This window comes from Dermacentor albipictus, chromosome 8 (genome assembly GCF_038994185.2).
Source record: "Dermacentor albipictus isolate Rhodes 1998 colony chromosome 8, USDA_Dalb.pri_finalv2, whole genome shotgun sequence".
NCBI lineage: Eukaryota > Metazoa > Arthropoda > Arachnida > Ixodida > Ixodidae > Dermacentor > Dermacentor albipictus.
The window spans coordinates 35,280,648-35,303,596 of record NC_091828.1 but is presented as its reverse complement, the minus strand read 5'-3'; the positions used below and the strand labels follow the sequence as shown (position 1 = coordinate 35,303,596).

At 45.0% G+C, this 22,949-nt stretch overlaps 1 protein-coding gene across 2 annotated transcripts in view; it reads left to right on the top strand.

Annotated features, from left to right (window-relative positions):
- Positions 1-421: 421 nt before the first annotated feature.
- Positions 422-22,949, top strand: part of LOC135901533 (monocarboxylate transporter 5-like) — a 60,635-nt gene continuing 38,107 nt past the window's right edge. For both annotated transcript variants that reach the window (XM_070522786.1, XM_070522787.1), the window contains exon 1: positions 422-497. The gene's annotated coding sequence lies outside the window, so the exon portion shown is untranslated. The remainder of the gene's footprint in view (positions 498-22,949) is intronic.

Sequence of the window (22,949 nt, the reverse complement as noted above, 5' to 3'; positions counted from 1 at the left end):
CTCTTCAAAGCTTTGTTTCACTCTCGCAAAATGTCGAGTAGAGTGAAATGGATTGTTCAATCGGTCAACAAGGAGAGAGTGAAATGTGCTTTTCACTCCCCTTCAGAGAGAAAGTAGAATGCCCGTTCTACTCTTGCGGCAATAGAGAACAACAAACGTAGCGTAATCTGCTGCTTCAACTGTAGGTGGCTGGCCCCGAACATGGCAATGTATCACTCATGCACGCTGAGCAAAGAACACATCGTTTTGATTCTAAGAGAACAGGCCACCGCAGTTCAAAGGAACGCGTAGCGAGCGCTCTACTTTTTCACTCGGAGTTGCTCCACCGCGCGCGCGCGCTCAAGATCGCGGAAAAACACAGCACCGGAGAAAGGTGATCCGTCCAGCGAGCTGCTACGAAGGCCATCCAAGGGAGATCGTGTGTCAGCCATCTCGCGTCGCCGCGAAAACGCGACAGTCGTTCGTCATGCCTTGTATATAAGAACAAATCCTCCACGGTAAGTGAATTCTCACTTAGGTGCACATTCTCCGTATATGACACGCTATCGCCAGGAAGCCGTCGCTGCGCGTGGCCGACGCGATTTACAACGGACTAGGCATACGTGCTGTGTCTCTCGATGTCAATCGAAAAAGCCAGTCGTCGCGATAAGTGCATGTGATTTTATCACTTTGCCGTTATCCGTAAGAGCTTTGAAAATCGCAAACGCTGCCAGAACTATGGTATGTTCAATAAGACGCCAGGCGAGAGGACGCTTAAAATGGATTGTTCACCAGCCCGTGATTCCGAGCCTATGCGGAGTGTGATTAGCGTGCGTTTTGTGTGTTTGAATTTATTCAGTTTGGCAGTGTACTGTGTACGGAACGCTGTTGAAATAAAGAATCGCATAACAGGAGGCGTAATTTTGCTGGCAGCATGCTTTTGTTATAAATAAGCCGAGCGCTTGATGGTGTCTCGCCCAGGGGGAATCTGCGACCACTGAAGTTACGTGCAGCACCAGTGCTAGTTAGAAACTTTGCCGCAGGCATTCAGTTGCATGCTGCAAGAGGTCAATTGGGCGCGTTATCTTCAACTTACTGAAAACGCATGAGGAATCCATGTTTTATGCTGAATAAAGTCTAAACCCCATATAAGCGATCTTGCGCGCGGCAGCAACAAGCGACGCGATGGAGATGGCTGTCGCGTTCGCTCGTCGCCTACAAGTCGTACTCCGCGCGAGCGACGATTTTGAGCGACCCCTCCCTGGTGTTGCCGGTATGAGAGCTGCAATCACGCGTGACGTGTGGTTTAGTAATTTACGTTTATGTATTTTACTATAAAAAGTAGCATAAAATATTTCCGGAGGTCTTGCAGTAGGTTCGTATCCTTGCACGTATAAAAATTGAATCATTTGCTCGTTCCGCGCGGCAATCTGTAGTATTTGAGCGATGTACATCCAGTTCCGTCTTCGTGCTATTGGCTAGACGCTCATAGCACTTTCGGGCGACGAGCGACGATTTCTAGATTTCCAGAACCGAGCCATCTGTTCAAGCGACGGCCCGTTTTGTCGCTCGAAGCCGTCGCTTGTCGCCGTCGCGCACTAAATCGCTCTCACAGTGTTTATCCCTAAGACTGAACTGTTTTTGCTCATGTAATAAATGGTGTGATTATAGGTTGGTCTGGTTTTGTCTCCTGTTGCGGTTTTCGTGCACGGTGCGAAACTGAAAGGATGCTTATGTCTACGAACTCGGTGAATTGTCGAGCAGCTAGTTATGCATAGGCATCGAATATAACGGCTGCTGTGTGGAATTACAATTGCAGGGGCGCTTTGCATACGCCTATTGTTTTGGACATGCCTGTGCATTTGCTAATATGAGTTGGCGTGTCAGAGTTATGTCATATGAACAGCTAAATGAGCCCTCCTCTGGGGGTTACAAGCGTAATGTGTGCATTTTGCTACTGCATGGCAGATCAAAATGTGTTTATCGCTTGAATATTTTTAGTAGAGAAATAAAATATCAAAATAAAATGTTGCTTTAATCCCGTGTTACCAGTCGTCTGTCGTACACAGAACAATAAGTTGGTCTAATAAACTAATAACTGCGGTTTCACTGCAACTTTTACATGCCTTCAAAAGTCTAAAATGCTAGATTTCAAACTGCAGCAGTAGTCGAGTCTGTCAAAAATTTGCTGCATTGGGAACCTCATGAATGAAAATAATTTCATGCCTTTTAGTAAGCTTAGATGCAGGCCACAGTGAACTTTCTTAGTATTGAAATATGGGTAACCTTGCCATAACAAGCCTTGTTGCTCTTTTTTATAGGCACATCGATATATCCATTGAACTGAAGGACAATATTTTCATCCTTACTGAACATCATGTTTGCAGCTATGATCCTCTAACTATGGCTTCAGCAGTTGCACAACCAGGGATGGTGCGGGGGCACACTGGGCACGTGCTTAGGATGTATCACAAATGGTGTATGAGATACATCAGACTTATGACAGACCTATGACGTCTGAAAATGACCAATATTCTATTTATTAGCAGGAGTATTCTAACATTGGTGACAAACCAGGATGAACTGTTGGCTAATTGTTTTTTGTTTAAATCTAAAAATTGAAGTTAGTTTAGCAGTTGACTGTTGCAGTCATTTGGAGGTTTTGCATGCATTTTACTAGGAAGACTAAGAGCTAAGACTTTATTTTATTTGATCGCCTTTACTGTCTTGATGTTGATTTGGACCATACCCTTGCGTTCACTTTTGCACACCATATTTTTCAGGCACCCGCTTTATATAACGCAAGAAGGCGAAGACACGAGCATGTGAAAGAGCCAGTGCAGTGCGACTTCACGTAGTGCAGAGGAGCGAATGTCAAAAAATGAAAATACATTGGCATGCAATTTGCACACAAAAACTAGTATGTGGGTATATTGGGTGTACCATTTTACCAAATGTCAACAAAATCAAGATACAGTATGTTACACCAAGATGAAAATTCTCGCGTGCTCTAGGCATTCATCTTAACTCGGTATATTTATGTAATGTCTCTGATTGGAAAGTCAAATCAAGTATGCTCTCTGGAGACAAACACATAGCAGCAAGTGTCATTGAAAAATTAGAAATGTGTTTAAAAGAAGCTGATTAGTTCTGAGAAGTGACCGCTTTTTGTCTTACCTCTAAACAGATACATCCATGTGAAAAAAAATTGTGGTACAGTGAAATTGCATATTTGCTTAGTGACATGATACATACTTGCAATGAGCACGGTGCCTTTGTTTACTATAGAAAACAACAGCCCATGCTTGGTTAGGTTAGGCCCAGTACAACTTGCAGGCATGGGTGATTGGCACTTCTTTTTTTTATTTCTGCGTCGTGAGGTTTACTGACGTGCGTATAGGTGCAGTGGCATGCAGTGTGGCTAGTACTAAAATGGGAGGGGGGGGGGGCAGATATATGTAACTCACTGTACACGACACAGAGCAAAGGAAATCCGTGTTCAGCAACTATGTTAAATGCCATGTACGTAAGTTTTACCACGCTACTCTTTCGAAGCGCACGCAGGTGCATATTGAAGAAAAGTTCTCCAGGGTACTTAATTTAGTGCATAATTTACACTAATTTAGCTCTAACCACGAGACATAATAATTTGAATATATTATATTGCACAGAAAAACCTAGAGGGAATTGTGTGTCAGCTTCGTGTGTATACATATAGTCTTTCCTGTAATAATAATATATGGGGTTTTACGTGCCAAAACCACTTTCTGATTATGAGGCACGCCGTAGTGAGGGACTCCGGAAATTTTGACCACCTGGGGTTCTTTAACGTGCACCTAAATCTAAGTACACGGGTGTTTTCGCACTTCGCCCCCATCGAAATGCGGCCGCCGTGGCCGGGATTCGATCCCGCGACCTCGTGCTCAGCAGTCTAACACCATAGCCACTGAGCAACCGCGGCGGGTAGTCTTTCCTGTGCATTAGGTTTTTCGGGTAATGCATTACCAGTTGACAGCCTATATTATGATGTGTACTCTGTTTACATTACAGTTGTTTATTAGTTTACTCGTTTGTTCTGCGACTTATGAAATGCCAGCGTATATATATTTTCAACATTTGACATAACTTGTATGTTTTGTAAGGACGACCCAGGACGTGCATTTCTCAGCACCCAGTCTACTGCCAGAAGTGACTCAAACACAGGCCACCAGTAAGTGGACATCAGTTGCAATTTCACATTATTCAGTTGGCTGCTGCCTCGTACTGAGGCTTTTTTTAATGAGATGGTGATGTCGTGCTAATGTACATTTTGACCACAAAGGTGCAATCATGTCTCACAGAGGCATATATGGTTGCTATTCTCTTCGAGGGACGTGTTCTCGTGTTCGTGTAGCATTTGTGTTTGGCAGTATTGTCGCCCAATGAGTCAGATATAAACACTAACTCGCCACTGCCGGCAAGTAGTTGCGAGAAATGCAATATATTATGACGCTGTAAAGTTATTTCATTAATTCAAATGAAAGATTTGCAGCAGGAAAAAAGGTTGCTATTCCAGGTAAACATGTCTTTTTCTCACAAGTTATATAGCCAAACTGTGGATGCATGAAATTCGTGACTTATGAATAGATTTCAATTCATCCTTTAGTAATGCTTCTAAAAGAGACTAGAAATAGCATGTGACTACCTCTCCAATCAGCAGATCATAAACTTACAGTCATAAGTGGTAGTTCCATGCAGTCTCGCACTGTATATAACCTTCCCTTTCAGCAGCATTAGAACTGGTGGCTGCGTTTTCAGAAGGAGAAGTGCACTTGGCACTGTAAATCAGGGGCGTAGCCAGGGGAGGGGGCTTATGGGGCTTCAGCCCCCCCCCCCGAAATGTTTTCGTGCTGTCCATGCACCGCCGACGAAAGCAACCCCCGGCGCCGGAAATCATTCTAGATTTTCTCTAGAATGTCTTTTTGACGCTCGAAAAGACATTTAACCCTGAAGATAGTGAACTCGGGCTGGATTTCGCGGCAACGCCCATGCACCGAGAGTCACATAACGCCAAGCAGCCCTATCTGACCACAACGTTTCAAGGGCGGTTTGATGGTGAGCGGGCTCGCCGCGGAATCTATGGAGCGCATGGATGTCAATTCCGAAAATATATGGGTATAAATATCATAAACTCTTGATGTGAAAGGGACATTTCCGAAGTTGTGCTTTAGATTTTCAGTGGCGGAACGGTGGGTTTAATGTTGTTATAAACATTTGAGGCCAAAGGTCCATTGACTTTTCTAAAGTCTTACATCGGAACACACAACGAGACAAGTCACATCAACACACTAGAAGACAAGTTGACAAAGCATGCAGCGAGGTTCAATGAGACGAAGCGTGGTGGTGGTTCATTTGTGCCGCCGTGACACATAAAAAAATATCAAAATTTCTTTTAACCTACGCCAAAACATCCATGTCAAAACACTAAAGCCAGACAAGGTAACTACGTTCTTATTTATTTTTTTCTACTCTGGCTTTTATTCGCGAAGACACATTGAGCCTCTTCAATTTTTTTTTTGTTCTCGCTCGCCTACCCGGGGGCTGCCTGAGCCAGCCAGAGCGCATACGTTTTTCTCGCGTGGCCCCGACCAGCGCGCGGCGCAATTCGTTGCGCGTTCGGTTTTCTCCGGCCGAGTGGATTTTCGCCTGGCAGAGTTTTGTACACTTTCTGGCTAGCAGACGATAAAAAGAAACAATGGTCGCTCGCCGCCATCACTGTGGGGACTGGACTTATTGCACCGCGTTCTCTTTTGCAGAACTTCCCCGGAAAGTCTTGTCTCGCCGGTGTAGGATGTCGAGCAGTATGCGTATGGTTGGTTCTCAGTGGACCAAGCGTCTCATGTTTTCTTCGATATTCCTTCCGTAGCCACATTAGGTGCCCAAAGTAGACATTGGATTTTGGTCAACATACTTTCCTATGCGTTTTTTTTTCATTTTGGCGCCCCCGCCTCAAAGAAAAAAAAATACAATGTTGTGGCGCGGCGAATTCTCGCATGGTGAAAGTTCGATTTTGTTACTTCTTCATTTGTGCAAAGTAATGAGCCTCGGGACGCTTCAGTTGCCCGATATTCTTATTATATTATTGCGATAGCAATTGTATGGACATTCCAGGCGCATTCCTGCCGTCACCGTCGCCCTCATGTTTCGTTAAAGTCCACGGGTGATAACATCGTGACCGCGTGCCGCATGCTGTATGTGCGAGTGAAAGCGTAGGGGGGGGGGTGAAATGGCTGAGCCGACGATGGTGACTCAGTCGTGTGCGCGCAAAGGAGAAAAGCGGGGAGCAAGCGCGCCGCCTTCCGTCGCGTGCGATACATCGGGGGGAGTGGATGGAATTGGGGCGGAATCTAGGATTCTGTGAATCTGTGATCGCGCAACATGTTTATTTGCCTTGTTTGACGCATTATGTACAGAGACTTTTTATTAGAAGCGTAGATTTATCGGAGACTTATACGTTTACTTAAATATCATGTTGCGAGGTTTCGTGTATACGTGAAGTGAACTTCGTTTCCAGTCACACTTTTTGGCCTTTATCAAGCTGTATCTTCGCATTTGTATATCCCATTGTATCTTTGCATTTCTAATGGACGAGTGCGTGTCGCAATAATGGTTTGATTCATTATCTGCGAGGCATGCGCGTAGCAGAGTGGCATCATTTACAAAAGTGGCACGCATGTGTGAGGATAAATGTTCTTTAATGCTCTCATACCTTGGGTTGAACATGGTTGCCTGACATAATGGACACCCCAAAAGCTGAACAGCGTGGTGTCGCGAAGGTTTTGACAGCTAAAGGCGTTCCCCAAAAAGAAAGTAATCGCCGTATGGCTGCCGTGTACGTTGAAAATTGCATTTCATTGGCCCCTGCAAAGCGTGGGATGAAACGGTTCAAAGAAGAATGGAAAAGTTGCAAAGGCATTCCAAGACCGGGCCAAGGCCATCGTGAAGTCACATCCCGCACAATCTCAAAGGTTGATGAGCTGATGAGACAAGAATGGAGGACAAGCATCGATGAACTGGCAGAGCGTGTGAAAATCAATCATGCTTCGGTTCCGCCATAATTCATGAGCACCTCGGTTATCGGCTCTCGTGTGTGCGCAATCGATGCCCAATTTTTTGATCCACCATCAGAAGAGGGAGAAGTTTGGCGCTGCTTTGACTAATCTAATTCGGTATCACAATGAGGATGACGATTCCTTGTTTGCTATTGTGATCGGGGACGAACCATGTTGCCACTACAACGAGTCTGAAACACGACGGCAAAGCTTACAGTGGAAACATTCCACTTTATTACGGCCATAGAACGCAAAGGCCGTCATTTTCACCGGAAAGGTGTTGTTGGCTTTTTTTTCGATCGTCAGGGGCCATTACTGATAGAATTTGCTCACTCTTGAGAGACTATCAATTGTTTCCGATATTGTGAAACGCCGGAACCACGGCGTGTCGCAATCAAGAATAAACTACGTGGAAAATTGACGAATTGGGCCATCTTGTCCCACGATAATGCCCGTCCCCACGTCGCTGATGTGGTTAACACAAAACTGGTAAAGTTCAAGTGGAAAATCCTGCAGCATCCGCCATACAGCTCAGACCTGTCCCTTTGTGACTTCCACATTTTGGGGCAACCGAAAAACAGCTCAACGGAAATAGATTCGTGCCGAACGATGACATGAAAGAATCAGTTACATACTTTTTGAAGCAGCACCCTAAGGAGTTTCATGAGACGGGAATCACGCGACTCGTTAGTCAATGGGGCAAATGTCTAAATTCTCATGAACGCTTCTTTTTAATAAAGTACCCCGTTTGTCATATATTCGCATTGGATCACATTCATTTGACTCGCCCTCGTATAGCTTGCAGAACGCCTGGTTTTTATACGTCCTCTCTGTTGCGACTATAATTTCGGTGCAATTGCTCACGATTCACGACCGGTGACAGCTGCTCCTGCGTAATACATTGCAACAAATGACAGCGTCAAGGAGATTTTTCACTGACGATTGCATATATACAAGAATGTAAACACGGTTCTTTAATGAAAGTTTCATTAACATATTTGTCCTCAACTTGTTCATATCATGGGCTTTTTCATTTTTCATATCAGCGGTATGCGCTGCTTTCCTCATTTCGAACTGATATAGTTCTAAAGTTCGTGTGATATTTTATGTACTTATTAAATAGACAAAAACATGGAAGCATTGATATCAGTTACTTTGGGAAATATTTTTGGCACATACCAGAATATTATTTTATGAAAAATACGCATTTTACTTGTTTGGACAATGCGTAGCGTTCAAGAATTCGTTTACAGCATTTTTGACAATGGTAATGCAGTTATTATTCATGTATTTGATCCCTCGACAAATTGTTTGAGAGGATGCTTTAGCTGGGGTCCAATCTGACGCGGCCTATTCAAATACATGTAAAACGCAGAAATGCTTTGTGAGATAATCCTGCTAATCGCTTTTAATGAAATTTCTAGCATTTGAGAAAGAAGGTAAATTATAGTGTCTCTTGGAAACGGAATTTCGATTTATGGCCTGAATTTTGTATAAATATTTTTAAAATTTTGAAATTTCGAAAAAATAGAAGCACGACGTTACAATAGCTATGTTCCAAGAACAGATATCTCGGTTCTTTAATCGTCAACTATTAGGAAAGTCAATGCGGACAAATTTGGTGTGTCAATTTGTATTTTGCGTGAAGTGGTTACGTTGTGTACAAGGGTTCTGCAAAAGTCGTATTTCCATAATACTAACTTTTTTTAGATGCATGTTTACCATATCTATATTGTCCGCTGTAGATGTACTATTAGATGCAATTCACAGAATTGTGCTATCATTTTTCATTGTTGAGGTACAGAGTTTTAAACATGATAGTTCCGTTTTCTGAAAACTTGCGATTTTGGCCAATTTTTAATAAAGAATTGACTGCCTAAAGCAAAAATTCGAAACCAACATTCACCAGAAATAAAGTTTTTCTTTTAAATTCAACAAACATCGTCAGATTTGGTGCAGTTGTTGCGAGGAAAAACGAATTACCCTTCTACATGTATTCAAATAGCAGCACCCGAGCTAAAGCTTCCTCTTAAGGAGGAGGCTGAGCTACAACATAAGCCCCCGCCCCCGAACGAAATTTCTGGCTACGCCACTGCTGTAAATGTATGTGTGAATTCGGTTTTCTTTGTATGTGTCAGCTCACTGACAGAAACAGTGCAAAAATCAGTTGTATCATGAGGCTGACGACGCCTTCTGCTGCTAGAAATGTGGCACTTCATATTTTATAGTGCTGCATGACATTTAAATTAAAGCTAGTACATAAAATGATCAAGAAAACTAACTGCTGTAATAGCTGTTTTCCTGAAAGGAAGCTTGTCCTTTATGGGCTGTCTTAATCTGAGCTCTCCACCAATATTTCAGTAGTATGATCCCTTAGTGAGTGAGAGACTGGGGGCAATTCATCGTGTTAGTGTTTAAATGGTGTCCTAATTATGTGCATTTGTTCCAACAAAGTTGTCTAGATTACTGCATTGTGTAGTGTAAAGCTTATGTAACCATTAGCAACTACTGAGTTGCTAACATGCATATGCATTTGTTACTATGCAGGTGGCACTTGGCTGTACCACTGCAGTGCTGCGGAAATTGCCAGCACCAGCGGCTTTGCAACAGCTGTTTCACAGCATGTTGGTATGTGCTAATTTATAGTTATGTTGGGATGGGCTGGTATTATGGACCACTGCTACTCTGTATCTCTGTATCCCTGTACTCTGTTTGATTATCGAAAAGTAGTCCCCGCTCATTTCACTCTGTCATCTGGTACACGCCATCTGGACATTATCGTCTTTTCCTCACCTAGTACACCTCAAAATGTTACGAGACAGGCGATCACCAACGAGCTCTGATGCTGCCGCGGTGGCCCGTCGTCCTGTGAGGGGTGGCGCTAATGACCTCGCCAATACAATGGAACTGTATGGTCACTCGTGTTGAAGACCCTCATAGGGAGACCCTTCTGTTGGCGTTTCTGTTCTTTGCCCCCATTGGCTGCCGACAATGGCATCGCGAGTAACGCGACGAGGAAGAAAGAGTGTGTGTATTTGCTTGCAGGCCCTGCCGGCAGTCGTACACTTTCGTTGGATCAATCGAGAGCACCGGAAACGGGTGACATCATCAGAGACAGCCTGGTGACGTCAGGGCAAATTGGGGGGGGGGGGGGGGGGTCAGGATAGGCCCAGAGAGGCACACGGGGTCGTTTTCTTTACATTGTGGTGCTGCCGCAGTGGTACGCAATGTGGTTTTTGGCATCGTCGATTGGGACGGCATTCTGATTTCGATACGCGTCTTTACTTGAAATGTTCAGAAAATGTGGAGAAGTGGTTTAGGGGCCCTTTAAGCCACCCTGAGCAATTATTCTTCAGGCATATCTAAACATACTTTAGATATGATGCATAATAAAGTTATCTAGTCTGGCTCCTCAGTGTTTTAAAATTTTTGTCTTCGAGAGACATGTTTCCAGTGCCTCTCGAGTCTCTTCTAATAAGGCTTTACTGTAATGTACACACACAATTGTGTAACTCCTCCTGCAAGTGTTATTTATTAAGCCTGGTCGCTGATCTGCAAAGCTAGTGGTTAAGTCTTGATGTCCGTACTTTTTAGAGCTATGTTAATAATTCAGGCTGTTCTTAATGGTGCTTCGATGCAGGAGGCAATGCCTACGAAATTGTTGGCCCTGATGACGAGAGCCCTCAAGGGACAAACGACATCTCTGTTGCAGAAGTGAGCCTGATACCCCCTGAAGTTACCATGACAGATTACACGGCAGCAATATATACAGAGACTGCCATGTCTACTGCAGCTGCAACAGTTTACGAGGCAAGCAGCATCGCGTCAGTATAAGCAGCAGTGTAAGAAGGAACCGCACTAGGCCTGGTAGAGCAACATGTGTGCTATCACTGTGACTTTTTTGTAGTGCATACAACTCATTTGCTCAACATACAAAAGCTTTTCACCACGACTGTGAGCCAGTGTTCTTGTGCAGCAAGTGCAAGACTAAGTTAGGTGTTATAACACAGTACAAGCATCACTTTAAGATATGCAAATGCAAACATATTACAGTTGTTGCCTCCCTAGGCAGCCCACATAGCAACAATGTGGAACACATGGTGGGATACACCTCTCCCCCATTAGAAGATAGTAGAGACTGTCGGTGTTGTTGCTAGATTGACTAGTATTTGTAGGCAACTAGAAGGATAACACAGGTGTCATATGATTGTTATTGATGTTGTTGTTGAAGCGGTAAAAAAGAAGTTTGATGCAGCTGAAGTGCCAGCTGATATTGAGCAAATCAAAAGCAACCACCTGAGAAAGCAACACTGTCGAAATTCGGCTATCTCTGTGCCGCCAACCCTGGTAAGGATGGCATAGGACAGAAGTGTGATAAAAATCACACAAACACTGCTTTTTCATCACTGGCCACAGTGAGCAGCGACTTGTAGGGCAAGAGAGTCAACTGAAACGAACATTTTGACATAGTGTCATGCTCCCATGTGACCACTTTAATGTTATTTTGTATGATAAAGCTCAACCTCCAGAAATGAGACTACAACTTGTCTGTAAAAAAGCTTTCATAAAAAATTATTCATAACACTATTAACATAGCAGTATTGTTTTTTGTGTGTGGGTTCGAGGTTCCCGGGTGTCCATTAATGCAAAAATTGAGGGAAAAAACGTGTCGTACTAACACCTTTTTAACAAGTACGAGGGTGACAACTTTTGTAGTCATGCATCTTCATCATACTATCAAGTTTAAAATGCCTTTTATAATTATTATTACCAGTTATATTTGAGTGCATTGTATGCATGTATCAGGTGTAAAATCAGGTCAGTTGGATCAGATGCATTATCTGCAAGAGAGCCCTATATTCAAGAAATTTGAATTAAAATAGGCACGTTAGAGACGCAGTCTTTCAGCACTTTATTGCCTGTGGCTTAAGCATTGCTCAATATTTTGTGGATGGCAGTTTCAACCGGCACAACACTGCGCTTTGCCACAGTCACATGTCTTCAAAGCGGTGTTTATCATTTGTGTTGATCTGTTTGCGTATGCACAGAGAAAGTTTCTAATTAATTTTTTTCCGCATTCTTGTGCTTGCATTAGGCTTGTATAAGGCAGTTACAAAATTTGCATCACTATAACGAACTGTTCTGTTGAGCTTACACTTGCAAATAATAGTGTTCAGATGGCCGCACTTCTTTGTAGGTGCACCGCTAGCTTTGTGTATGTTCTCATGTTTGTATAAAGCTTATATAAGCTAGTTGCAAAATGTATGTCACTAAGCATTGTGATATTCTTTAAAGAACTGCTTGGTTGGTTTTACACTTGTGAATTAGTATTGAGGCGGTGCTATTTCCATGTGGGCCCACTGCTAGCTTTCTGTGTCCTCACCTGTTTGTATTAAGCTTTTACAAGGGAGTTACAGCGTGTACGTCACTAAGCGCTGTGATATTTTTGAAAGAACTACTTTGTTGGTTTTACACCTGTGAGTAATAGTACTCCGGTGGCACTAGTCATGTGTAGGTACACAGGGACCATTTGTATACATTATGCTCATGTAAAGCAGTTACAAAGTGCATGTCACTAATGACCGTGATATTTGTTGAAGAATTGCTATGATGGTTTTGCACATGTGAATAATAGTGGTCAGGACACAGTACTTGCGATGTATAGTTGAATTTATACCGTACCAAGACATGGGCTCTATAGATACCAAAAGAAATGTACGTCATTATATTGTTGTGATTATTACTGTTTGGATTTTATTAAACTGTAATAAAATTGTTTCTTCTATCTATTGAGGCATGGCAATTTGTCATGCAACCAAACTGAGGACCTGTACTTTTGCATACAAATAAACAGCTAATTTAAGGGTATACTGCTCATATTCTGCACGCACAAACGTATGTATGACTAATTACATAGGAAAAAAGTAGTGCTAAACTCTGAGACTGGTACAAAGGTAACAACTACTGCTGCTTTTCGCCACTTCCTGCTAGTCTCCCTCTTGCGTGCGTGGTCATGTGCAAGTGCACTGTTACAATATTTTCTTTTGTTGGGGCCGTTGATGAGGTGACTGTTGCCTGGGTGATGTGAGCGCTTTTCGCCATGGTTTCCAATGCGCACTGGACAGCGTCATTCCGCGCTCGATGTCTTCGACTCAGCGTTTAGCGACGCAGCGCCGGGATTACAAGTGTTGATGAGCTGGCTCACAGACCGTAGGAGACAGTGACATGACCCCACCCCATACGCCTGTGCTACAGCTAAACATGTCGCCTCAACTTTTGCCGCGCGCGTCCACTTGTGGCCACTGTGCTGCGGCCAGTTCTGGACAGTATCGAAGACACACGTATTAGATACCGTCTTCGATGCTCTTTGGTTATCCTGAATCTGTATCATGATATGCCTTGCAAGGCGTGTATCAGTAACTGTATTTCCGCTGCATGAAAGAATGTATCGTGTATCGTAAGCTACACGATACTGGCTATCGCAACATCACCTTGGGAAGCTATAAACTTTGGCTGAACTCTGTTTCCCAAGCTTATACTGCTGCCACTAAGCCGCCTTAACGAAGCTAAAGTAAACGACACACCTTTATTTTACTGCCAGAACCCTCCAGCGAGGGAAGGCGATGCGGTCTGCGCGTCTCTATCGGAGGCGCAGATTTACGTGGTGGTAGTAGCGTAGTCTCGACAAAAAGAGGCTCGTGAACGTCTGTGAGCAGCCGAGCTTCTGTTTTCTTCATTCGTTCTTTTCAGTTGCGGCATTGCCATGACACTTTCGCGTATCCACTATAATGTGCTGCTTGCGCCAATGCGTGCGGCATCTTGCGCGCAAATTCTAATACCGCTGCTGTGTCTTGCATGGCGCTTTCTTACGAAGTCTGAAGAATGCAAGAATGGAGTTCTCTTGCGTTTGGTGGCTTTCACACACTGTTTTGAAATGAAGATATTATACCTTGAGCAAGAAAGACGATAATTTCGAGATACCAACAGATATTTAATTCCAAACTCCTACCAAATAAGGTCTGTAGGAGTTAGGAAATTTCCAAGGAAACATTCTCGCGCATGCGCATGCTGCTATATTATATATATATATATATATCTTTAACAAGAAACTTGCGAATGTATCGAGGTATCTAAAGATACAAATGGAAAGTATCGTATCGGATACAATAGCTGCTGTAGTATCTTGTATCTCTATCACAAATACTTGTTGTAAGAGTATCGTGTATCGTGGAATGATGCAATTGCCAAATATCTTTGCCCAGCCTTGGCTGCGGCAAGTGTCACGTTGCTGTTTCGAAGACTTTAGGCAAAGTGTGCGCTGCATATGCGTGTCCGGCCTCGCACAGGTTACGACGACTCTTTCTCGGGCATAAAAGAAAGCAGGGCATGCGATCATGTCGTGTAATCCATCATCCAAGTTTTCTATGCTTGAATTTACGTGCCATGAATGCACTCGAACTTGCTCAACTTTATGTTGCGTCGTATGAAATGGTGCAAATGCGGTTTGCAAAATTTCAATATTTTGTAAGTGATAATGCTTTCATAAATCTGCTGCCAAATTGTTTGGTTCATTGAAATGTCTTATTTTGTGCAATTAATCAGCTGAGTTGTGCATTACAGGATGGATAACTCACAAATTCCAAATTTACCTGGAAACGGGGCAGCAATCAAACCAGATAGGACGCACACTACACCGAATATGCTGTGTTTGCATATATTTTTCCATTTGTTATAGTATTCTACAGCAGTTTTTCTTCATGTCAGTGTTGTCATGTTCCACTTGAGTTCTGTACGCGGCATGTACAAAGCGTACATATATATTCGTGTCCAAGAAACAACAAGCCACTTGAATCTGAACAAAATGGGGCTTGTTGTGCTTTACTGAAAAAAACAACAACTTGCATGACTACACACCGCAAATGGACTGACTAGATGAAGGATTGGTTGAGAATTGGACTGATTGGCTGCTTTTAGATGCCATCTGGTTTGCCCGAGAAGGAAGAAACACAAGTCGATTAGGACTCTTGAATTACTGCAACCATCGGCACCATCGTTACTCAGCGAAACAATAAATGATTTCTAACTGGCAACTGTCATTACTAGTGCTCTTGGCGAAACAAATGGTTCAGACTGAGGCATGTTCGTATATTTTCATAGCCTCAGATGGAAAGGACCCAAGTCAGTTGATGGTTTACTTGGAACAGGCACAGACATCACGAGCATATTATGACATTCAGAGATTACATTTTCCGCATTTAGGTAGATCTTCCATGGCCACATACCGTGGAACATAGCTTTCTGCTTTCACTGCTCCAATAAACAACCTTGCAGGTTTGACTGTTTCCCCAAACAATGAAGCACTCTTGAAACAAGCTCAAACCAGACATGTTGTATAATTCTAAAGCGGAACAAGCAAGTCCAAAGTTTTGCACAGATTAGAAGCTGGTAGAATAACAACAACACAACAAACCACGCCTTGGGCCACAACGTATGGCTGTCAGCTCCTTTCAGATGTGGTTTCTTGTATCACGAATGAGGTGTCAATGTGTAGTATTTCTTTTTTACTCAAGCAGTGAAAATTCAAAATTATGGTTGTCAATGCATCAACATACCCTCCCCATCTTCATAAAAAGTTATAATATTGCACTGTTCTCACCCAAAAATTTTCCCTTTTGTTCGTCTGTCCTTTTCAAAGCAACCCTGCAGCATTATCGTGACGCAAAAGAACCTGCAAGTATGCGCGGGCCCCATACGTGGCTGCTACAGGCAGTACTGTTTATTCTGTCGGTTCCTTGACTTGCAATTTCACAACCAAACAAATATTGCAACATGTTTTTCTAAATTGCGCTACCTCGTATAAATGCGCTTAATCGGAGAATTTTTTTTAAACAATCACGACTCTGCTAAAAAAATTGAGTCATTTATTAACATGCCCACACATGAGCACTTCCCAAGAACATTGAGAACCAATAAGCACAGAGCTATTTGCACCAAATTTCCACTACTTTGATGGCAACATGATCGCCAAATTTAGTGCTGGTAATAAATGCGTAGAAAAAACTTTGGCCAATGTGTGCAACGTTGCGTTTTCAATTTTTTTCTTTTTCACAGCATAGAGGGGATACTCTGTGCTAATTACTTGAAATAACTTCTATTGGCCTCCAGGTAAAAAAAAATATTTTTAGAGCCGCAACCACAAAACATTTTCTTTCGGATTGAACCAAAATGTACATTTGGTAAAATCGAGGGAAAATGCTTCTAATTGAACCGGTGATTCTATACTTTTTTTGCAAAGGCACCTTTTTTTAAGAAACAAAGGTTGATTTTATTGTCTTCAGGCTCAAGCAGGAAAATAATTTTTTTCTCAAAATTAAAGGTGGTGTCTAGACATGGCCAGTGGTATTAATGCGAGCATGCCCTACTGTCTGCAGTGCACATGTTGCCACTTCAGAGGCTACAAGAAGCAAAAGTTATGCTTCCAGGGCAAAAAAGCAATAGAATACGTTACCTAAGACAAATAATCGCAGGAGTCTCGGATCAGTAGAAGAAAACTTAAAGGCTAAAAATTGGTCAGGGTACTTATAGCACGCACAACTGAGTCACAATCTACAACTTAGCGCTATTCTCGAAAAGTGCCATCATTGCACGTGCTAAAACTAACTTAAGAAGCTGAAACCTGCCACGATAAAAATTAAACTTGAGAAGTGAAGGACTGTTCAACAGGCAATGAAAAAGAATGATGGGCATAATAAGTAAAGAAAATTCTTTTGAGGACGGTAAAGAACTAGGCACCACGAAGAAATTTGTAAATATGCAGGCACACGATGGGTTAGGTGATGCAAGCCAGATGTGTTTGCAGAATCCTAGCAAGGGCCTTCGTCCTGCAGTGGACACAATGTATGCGAATGAGCACTGCACCTCTTCGATTATGCATCCCGGAATGTCCGCAAAGCGTTTGGGGCTTCCGGTCTTACTAGCTCTGACAAAAGAGCGCGTAACAGCCCCGTGATCCAGCTGTCGAGAAGTGTCCGAGGCTTCCTTTGAGAGCACCGTGACCGGAAGTCACTCTCCTGGCTGCCTTCGTCTGCTCTTAGCTACTCGTACATAGCGCTCTACCCTGCGAATTCAGTAGCCTGACCTCCGAAATGGTGCAGCCTCAGGGGCCACGTCGCCGACACAACCATAAAGCATGCATAATGGAATCGCAGCCTGAGCACATCGAACGTGATCTCACATAATCTTTTACAAAGCTTATAAGAAATATCTTATTCAATTATTCAGCTGCAATTCTCGTGGATGTGCTTTCTGTCTCACATGAATGTGCACTCACATAATCCTGTAGAAAGCTTATTGAGCATATTACCTTACTTATTCAATTAATTAGCTGTAGTTCTCGTGGATGTAATGCCTGTCTCTTTGTATGCCATTTGCGCAATGAGAGAGAAATATCTTTATTAGTGTCCAGCACTATTGGACTTAGTTTTCAAGCATTTTGATGGTTTCCCTATTACACCCGTTTGCCGGTACGTGAATTCTAAGACTCTATGCTATCGCCCACGGGTTTTGGGTTTTCATCTACGTTAAGTGCAATGTTTCGTTTGTCCATGGACCTATTGCAGTAGTGAGAATTATATTTTCATCCGGTTTCCGGGCGTGTGAGCTGTCAAATAGAAAACCAAATTCTGTGATTCCTCCTCTAATGTACCTACGCTAAAAAAGCGCTGCCCCAGCTGCCAAATTCTAAATTTCGGTTCTGCAATGGAAGTTATGCAGGGACACTTTTACCGTAAGAGTTTCATTACTGTAGGATAAAAGGGGAATAGAAATGTCGCGTTTACATGCTGCCATGAGGTGAGCTTTACTGCCAACGTAACATTTCGCACCTCTGCCTCGAACAGCGTCCTCAAGTGGCATTCCTTCCATGTCTTTTCGCGTGTCGCATCCAAGTAATGTCTAGAGCACTGCTTCATTCTTTTTTCCTTACCTTTCTGCAATAAACATCTAAGATAGATTTCTGTTGCTTGTCGAGACACGCGTTATGTTAAGTACAGTCGACACCGGCTGGTTAGACAAACAAGTGTTGCTAACATTGAATAACCGCTTGTTTTTAGAAATATTCTGATTCCATATATTTCTCATGTCGACCAACCGCAATCAACTGTAGACGTTGAGCTGAAGTTACAGTGTTGATCTTTTCGCTATAGTATAAACAAGGCTTTGGGCCCTCGGACATGTACATTTTAATATACATGCTTCGGCAGCCCTATGCGGTTTGCTTGGGTTAAGTAAACTAATTAGTCATATTCAATTTGCGCATTCTTGCGGTCTATATTACACTGAGTGCCTTTTGCAAGAAAAATTTGAATTACACGACATCTATTTTCATGCGCACGCTCGTATTTTTAATTGCACAGTAGGCACAAGATAGGATTTACTTTACCCAGTGTGCATAGATTTTTTTAGACTTCAATGTTTGTGTGCCTGTGTATATGTGTTAGGGTTACAAGGGTAAAGGGAGGACTTAATTTCTTAACTGTGCATTGGGGTAGCCGGCTCTTAGATAGCGTGACTTCCAATTTGTCAACAGAATATTGACACGTGTACTTATCTTTATCGGGTGACCATGTTTAACCGCCTAACAAATGTTAACGTGCAGCTCAGGACGCGCCTGCATGTAAAACAAGTTTCTGGAATGTTATCGATGGTTCACTCCACTGTCTTTCACTGCAACTTGTGTAATCTGATTGCATGTACGCGCGACGCGAATAGTGTAGAACTTTGTGGAAGGCACGCGGGTCCCATCGTTTAATCTGGAACAATCCACGACTGATCTATAAAAGCCGACGCGCTTGACCCGCTGATCAGATTTTCGACGATCGCCGACCGTGTTCGCCGCTATCGTTGTGCTATAAGTGTAGCCTGTTTTGTGGGCACAGGTTCGCCCAATAAAAGTTAGTTTTGTCTTTCACAGTATTGCTACTGTGTTCTTAACGTCACCACCACGTGACATCTGGTGGAAGTGCTTTTGGTTCATGTACCGGACGCCCCCGACAAGCCGTGATCCAAGTCCGGAACGCAAAGACAACACCAACCTAGTCCCGGATCATCGAGCAAGCCGCCGTCTTCAACAACTGCCCCCAGAGCACGGAATTTCACCTGAGACGACCAGGAAGAGCGCCACCAAGTCCACCCCAATGGCAGCCCCAGCATCCCCCATTGTGCTGCAGCAGCCCAGGGAGCCTCCGACGTTCCGTGGTTCAACGTTCGAGGACCCGGAAAGCTGGCTTGAGACATACGAGAGGGTCGCTGCTTTTAACAACTGGAATAGCGACGACAAACTGCGACATGTCTTCTTCGCATCGGAAGACGCTGCCAGGACGTGGTTCGAGAACCGAGAAGCCACCTTAACGACCTGGGAGCTGTTCCGAAGCGGCTTCCTGCAGACATTCGCAAGCGTCGTACGCCGAAAACGAGCCCAAGGGCTATTAGAAACCCGGGTGCAACTACCAAATGAGACCACCACGATTTTTACAGAAGAAATGAGCCGCCTATTCCGCCACGCCGACTCGGACATGTCCGAGGAGAAGAAAGTCCGCCCACTGATGCGTGATGTAAAGGAGGAAATTTTCGCCGGAGTGGTACGGAGCCCACCGCAGACCGCCGAGGAGTTTCTTCGCGTGGCCACCAGCATCGAGAAAACACTGGAAATGCGGAACCGGCAATTCAACCACCGCTCTAACTCGACAAACTACGCCGGAGTTCAGTCACTGGCCACCGACGACCTGCGCGAGATTGTCCGAGCGGTCGTGCGGGAGGAGCTGCAAAAGCTGTTCCCGTCATCACAGCCTCAAGTGGCGTCGACTGCCAACGCCGTGCGTGAGGAGGTCCAACGACAACTCGGAGTAGCCCCTGAATTGCCGCAACCTCAGCCGCAAGCGATGACATACGCCACCGTAATTCCGTCGACCACCGCCGCCAGCACGCCCAACCGTCGCCCAGCGCAGCTACCCGAGGAAGACAGACGTTTGGCGCGCTCCTGACCACCGCCCGTTCTGCTACCACTGCGGAGAAGTGGGTCACGTCTACCGACGATGCCCGTACCGGGATATGGGACTGCGAGGTTTTGCCGTCAACGCTCCGCGCCCGCAGCAAGGTGAACGCCCTCGCGAGATCGCCGACTACCTCGCCGCTACTCAGTGGAGCTCTCGACGACCGTAGCATTCGCCATCACCAGGCCGCTACCTGTCGCCGCAGCGCCGACCATACACTAGCCAAGCCTGGGGCCGGTCAACGAGCCCATATACGGAAAAATAAAAGCAGCAACCGATGGAGATGCGGTTGCTCTTCGTCGAACTGACGAAGATCCTCCGCCGCCGACGAAGACGCCGAAGAAACTGCCTCGACGACATAACGACACGCCATCCCGAAGTCTGGAAGTAAAGAATACGACTACGAAAGACAACCTGACGACGCGACGTTCCAGCTTCAGTTTAACACGACGCAGCCGTGATCCGACGCCAAGACCTAACAGCAACGCCAGACAAAGGACCACCGACCTCGACGTGCTTCTCGACGGCCACGCAGTTACCGCCTTAGTGGACACAGGGCTGATTACTCCGTAATGAGTGGACACATCACCGCCCACTTGAAGAAAGCTATAACTGCGTGGGAAGGCCCTCAAATTCGAACCGCTGGAGGACACCTCATTACGCTGTCTGGAGTCTGCACGGCAAGAATTACCGTTCATGACCGGACACACCCTGCCGCCTTCGTTATCCTCCAACAGTGTTCACGAGACGTCATTCTCGGCATGGACTTCCTGAACCAACACGGCGCAGTCATCGACCTGAAGTCGAAGTCAATAACGCTGTCGGAAGATAAAGCGATACCGCCGGAGAGCCCTCGTAGTCACCACGCCTTGAGGGTGCTCGAAGATCAAGTGAGCATCCCGCCTCGCTGCAGCATTGTCATTTCGGTCGGCCCCGAAACACCCGTTGACGTAGAAGGCGTCATCGAAGGCGACCAACGTCTACTGCTCGACCGTGAAATTTGCGTCTCAAGAGGGATCGCTCGACTGCACGGAGGAAACACGAAGGTGTTGCTGACAAACTTCAGCCAGGAGTTCAAGCACATCAACAAGGGCACGACGATCGCATACATCGAGGAATTTCAGGAAACCAGCGATGCGTTTGTCCTCTCGGATTCTGTCGCATCTACCCCGACGACCGTAGTTCCCGAGCCAGACTTCGACATAAATCCAAGTCTCCCCGTGAATAAGGAGCAACAGCTCAGAAGTCTGCTTCGACGATACAAAGACTGCTTTTCGACGTCATCGAGGATTCGACAAACCCCAGTCGCAAAGCATCGCATAATAACCGAAGAGTGTGCTCGACCACTCCGCCAGAGCCCTTACCGAGTTTCGACGCGAGAACGCGAAGCTATAAGACACCAAGTCGACGAAATGCTGCGCGACGACATCATCCAGCAGTCGAAAAGCCCGTGGGCGTCTCCAGTTGTTTTAGTGAAGAAAAGGGACGGAACCCTACGTTTCTGCGTCGATTATCGTCGATTGAACAAAATCACGAAGAAAGACGTATACCCCCTCCCACGGATAGACGACGCATTGGATCGGCTCTGCAATGCTAAATACTTCTCATCGATGGACCTCAAGTCTGGCTACTGCCAAATAGATGTCGACGAAAGGGATCATCGCGAAAAGACCGCCTTCATCACACCAGACGGCCTCTACGAGTTCAAGGTTCTGCCATTCGGACTATGTTCGGTACCTGCAACGTTCCAGCGAGTCATGGACACAGTATTAGCAGGATTGAAGTGGCAGACCTGTCTCGTTTACTTGGATGACGTCGTCGTTATTGCCGGAAATTTCGACAATCACCTCAAGCGGCTTGCGACAGTACTAGAAGCCGGAAAAGAGAAGTCGTCAGGGCTTCCTCTGAAGCCGGAAAAATGCCACTTCGCTTACGATGAGCTTCTGTTCCTAGGCCACGTAATCAGCATATCTGGCGTCCGTCCAGACCCGCAAAAGACAGCTGCAATCGCACAGTTCCCGCAACCCATCAACAAGAAGGCAATGCGTAGATTCCTTGGCATGTGTGCCTACTATAGGCGCTTTGTCGAGGACTTTTCACGCATCGCGGAGCCGCTAACACATCTAACGAAATGTGATGTCGTGTTCAAATGGGAAACACCGCAGGCCGACGCATTTGAAGAACTCAAACGACGCATGCAGTCGCCGCCGGTACTTGCGCACTTCGACGAGTACGCCGATACAGAAATCCATACTGACGCCAGTAGCCTAGGCCTCGGTGCCGTTCTAGTCCAGAGGAGAAACGGAGTCGAACAAGCTATAGCTTACGCTAGCCGGTCACTGTCGAAAGCGGAAGGCAACTATTCTACGACCGAAAAGGAATGCCTCACCATCGTTTGGGCTACAGCTAAATTTCGCCCTTATCTTTATGGCAGGCCATTAAAAGTCGTCAGTGACCATCACGCGCGTGTTGGCTAGCGAATATAAAGGATCCTTCAGGACGACTCGCGCGGTGGAGCCTCAGACTACAAGAATACGACATCATTGTCACCTACAAGACCAGACGAAAACACTCCAATGCCGATTGCCGATCACGCGCCCCATTGACCCGCCGCCGCAAGACGACGAGAATGACGACGCCTTCCTTGGAATGATAAGCGCGGAAGACTTCGCTGCACAGCAACGGGCAGACGCGGAGCTAAAAGGCTTCGTCGAATATTTGGAAGGGCACACCGACGTTGTCCCCAGGGCATTTAAGTGCGTATTATCTTCCTTCACGCTTCAAAACAATCTACTCGTGAAGAAGAACTTCTCCCCAGTCCGCGCCAACT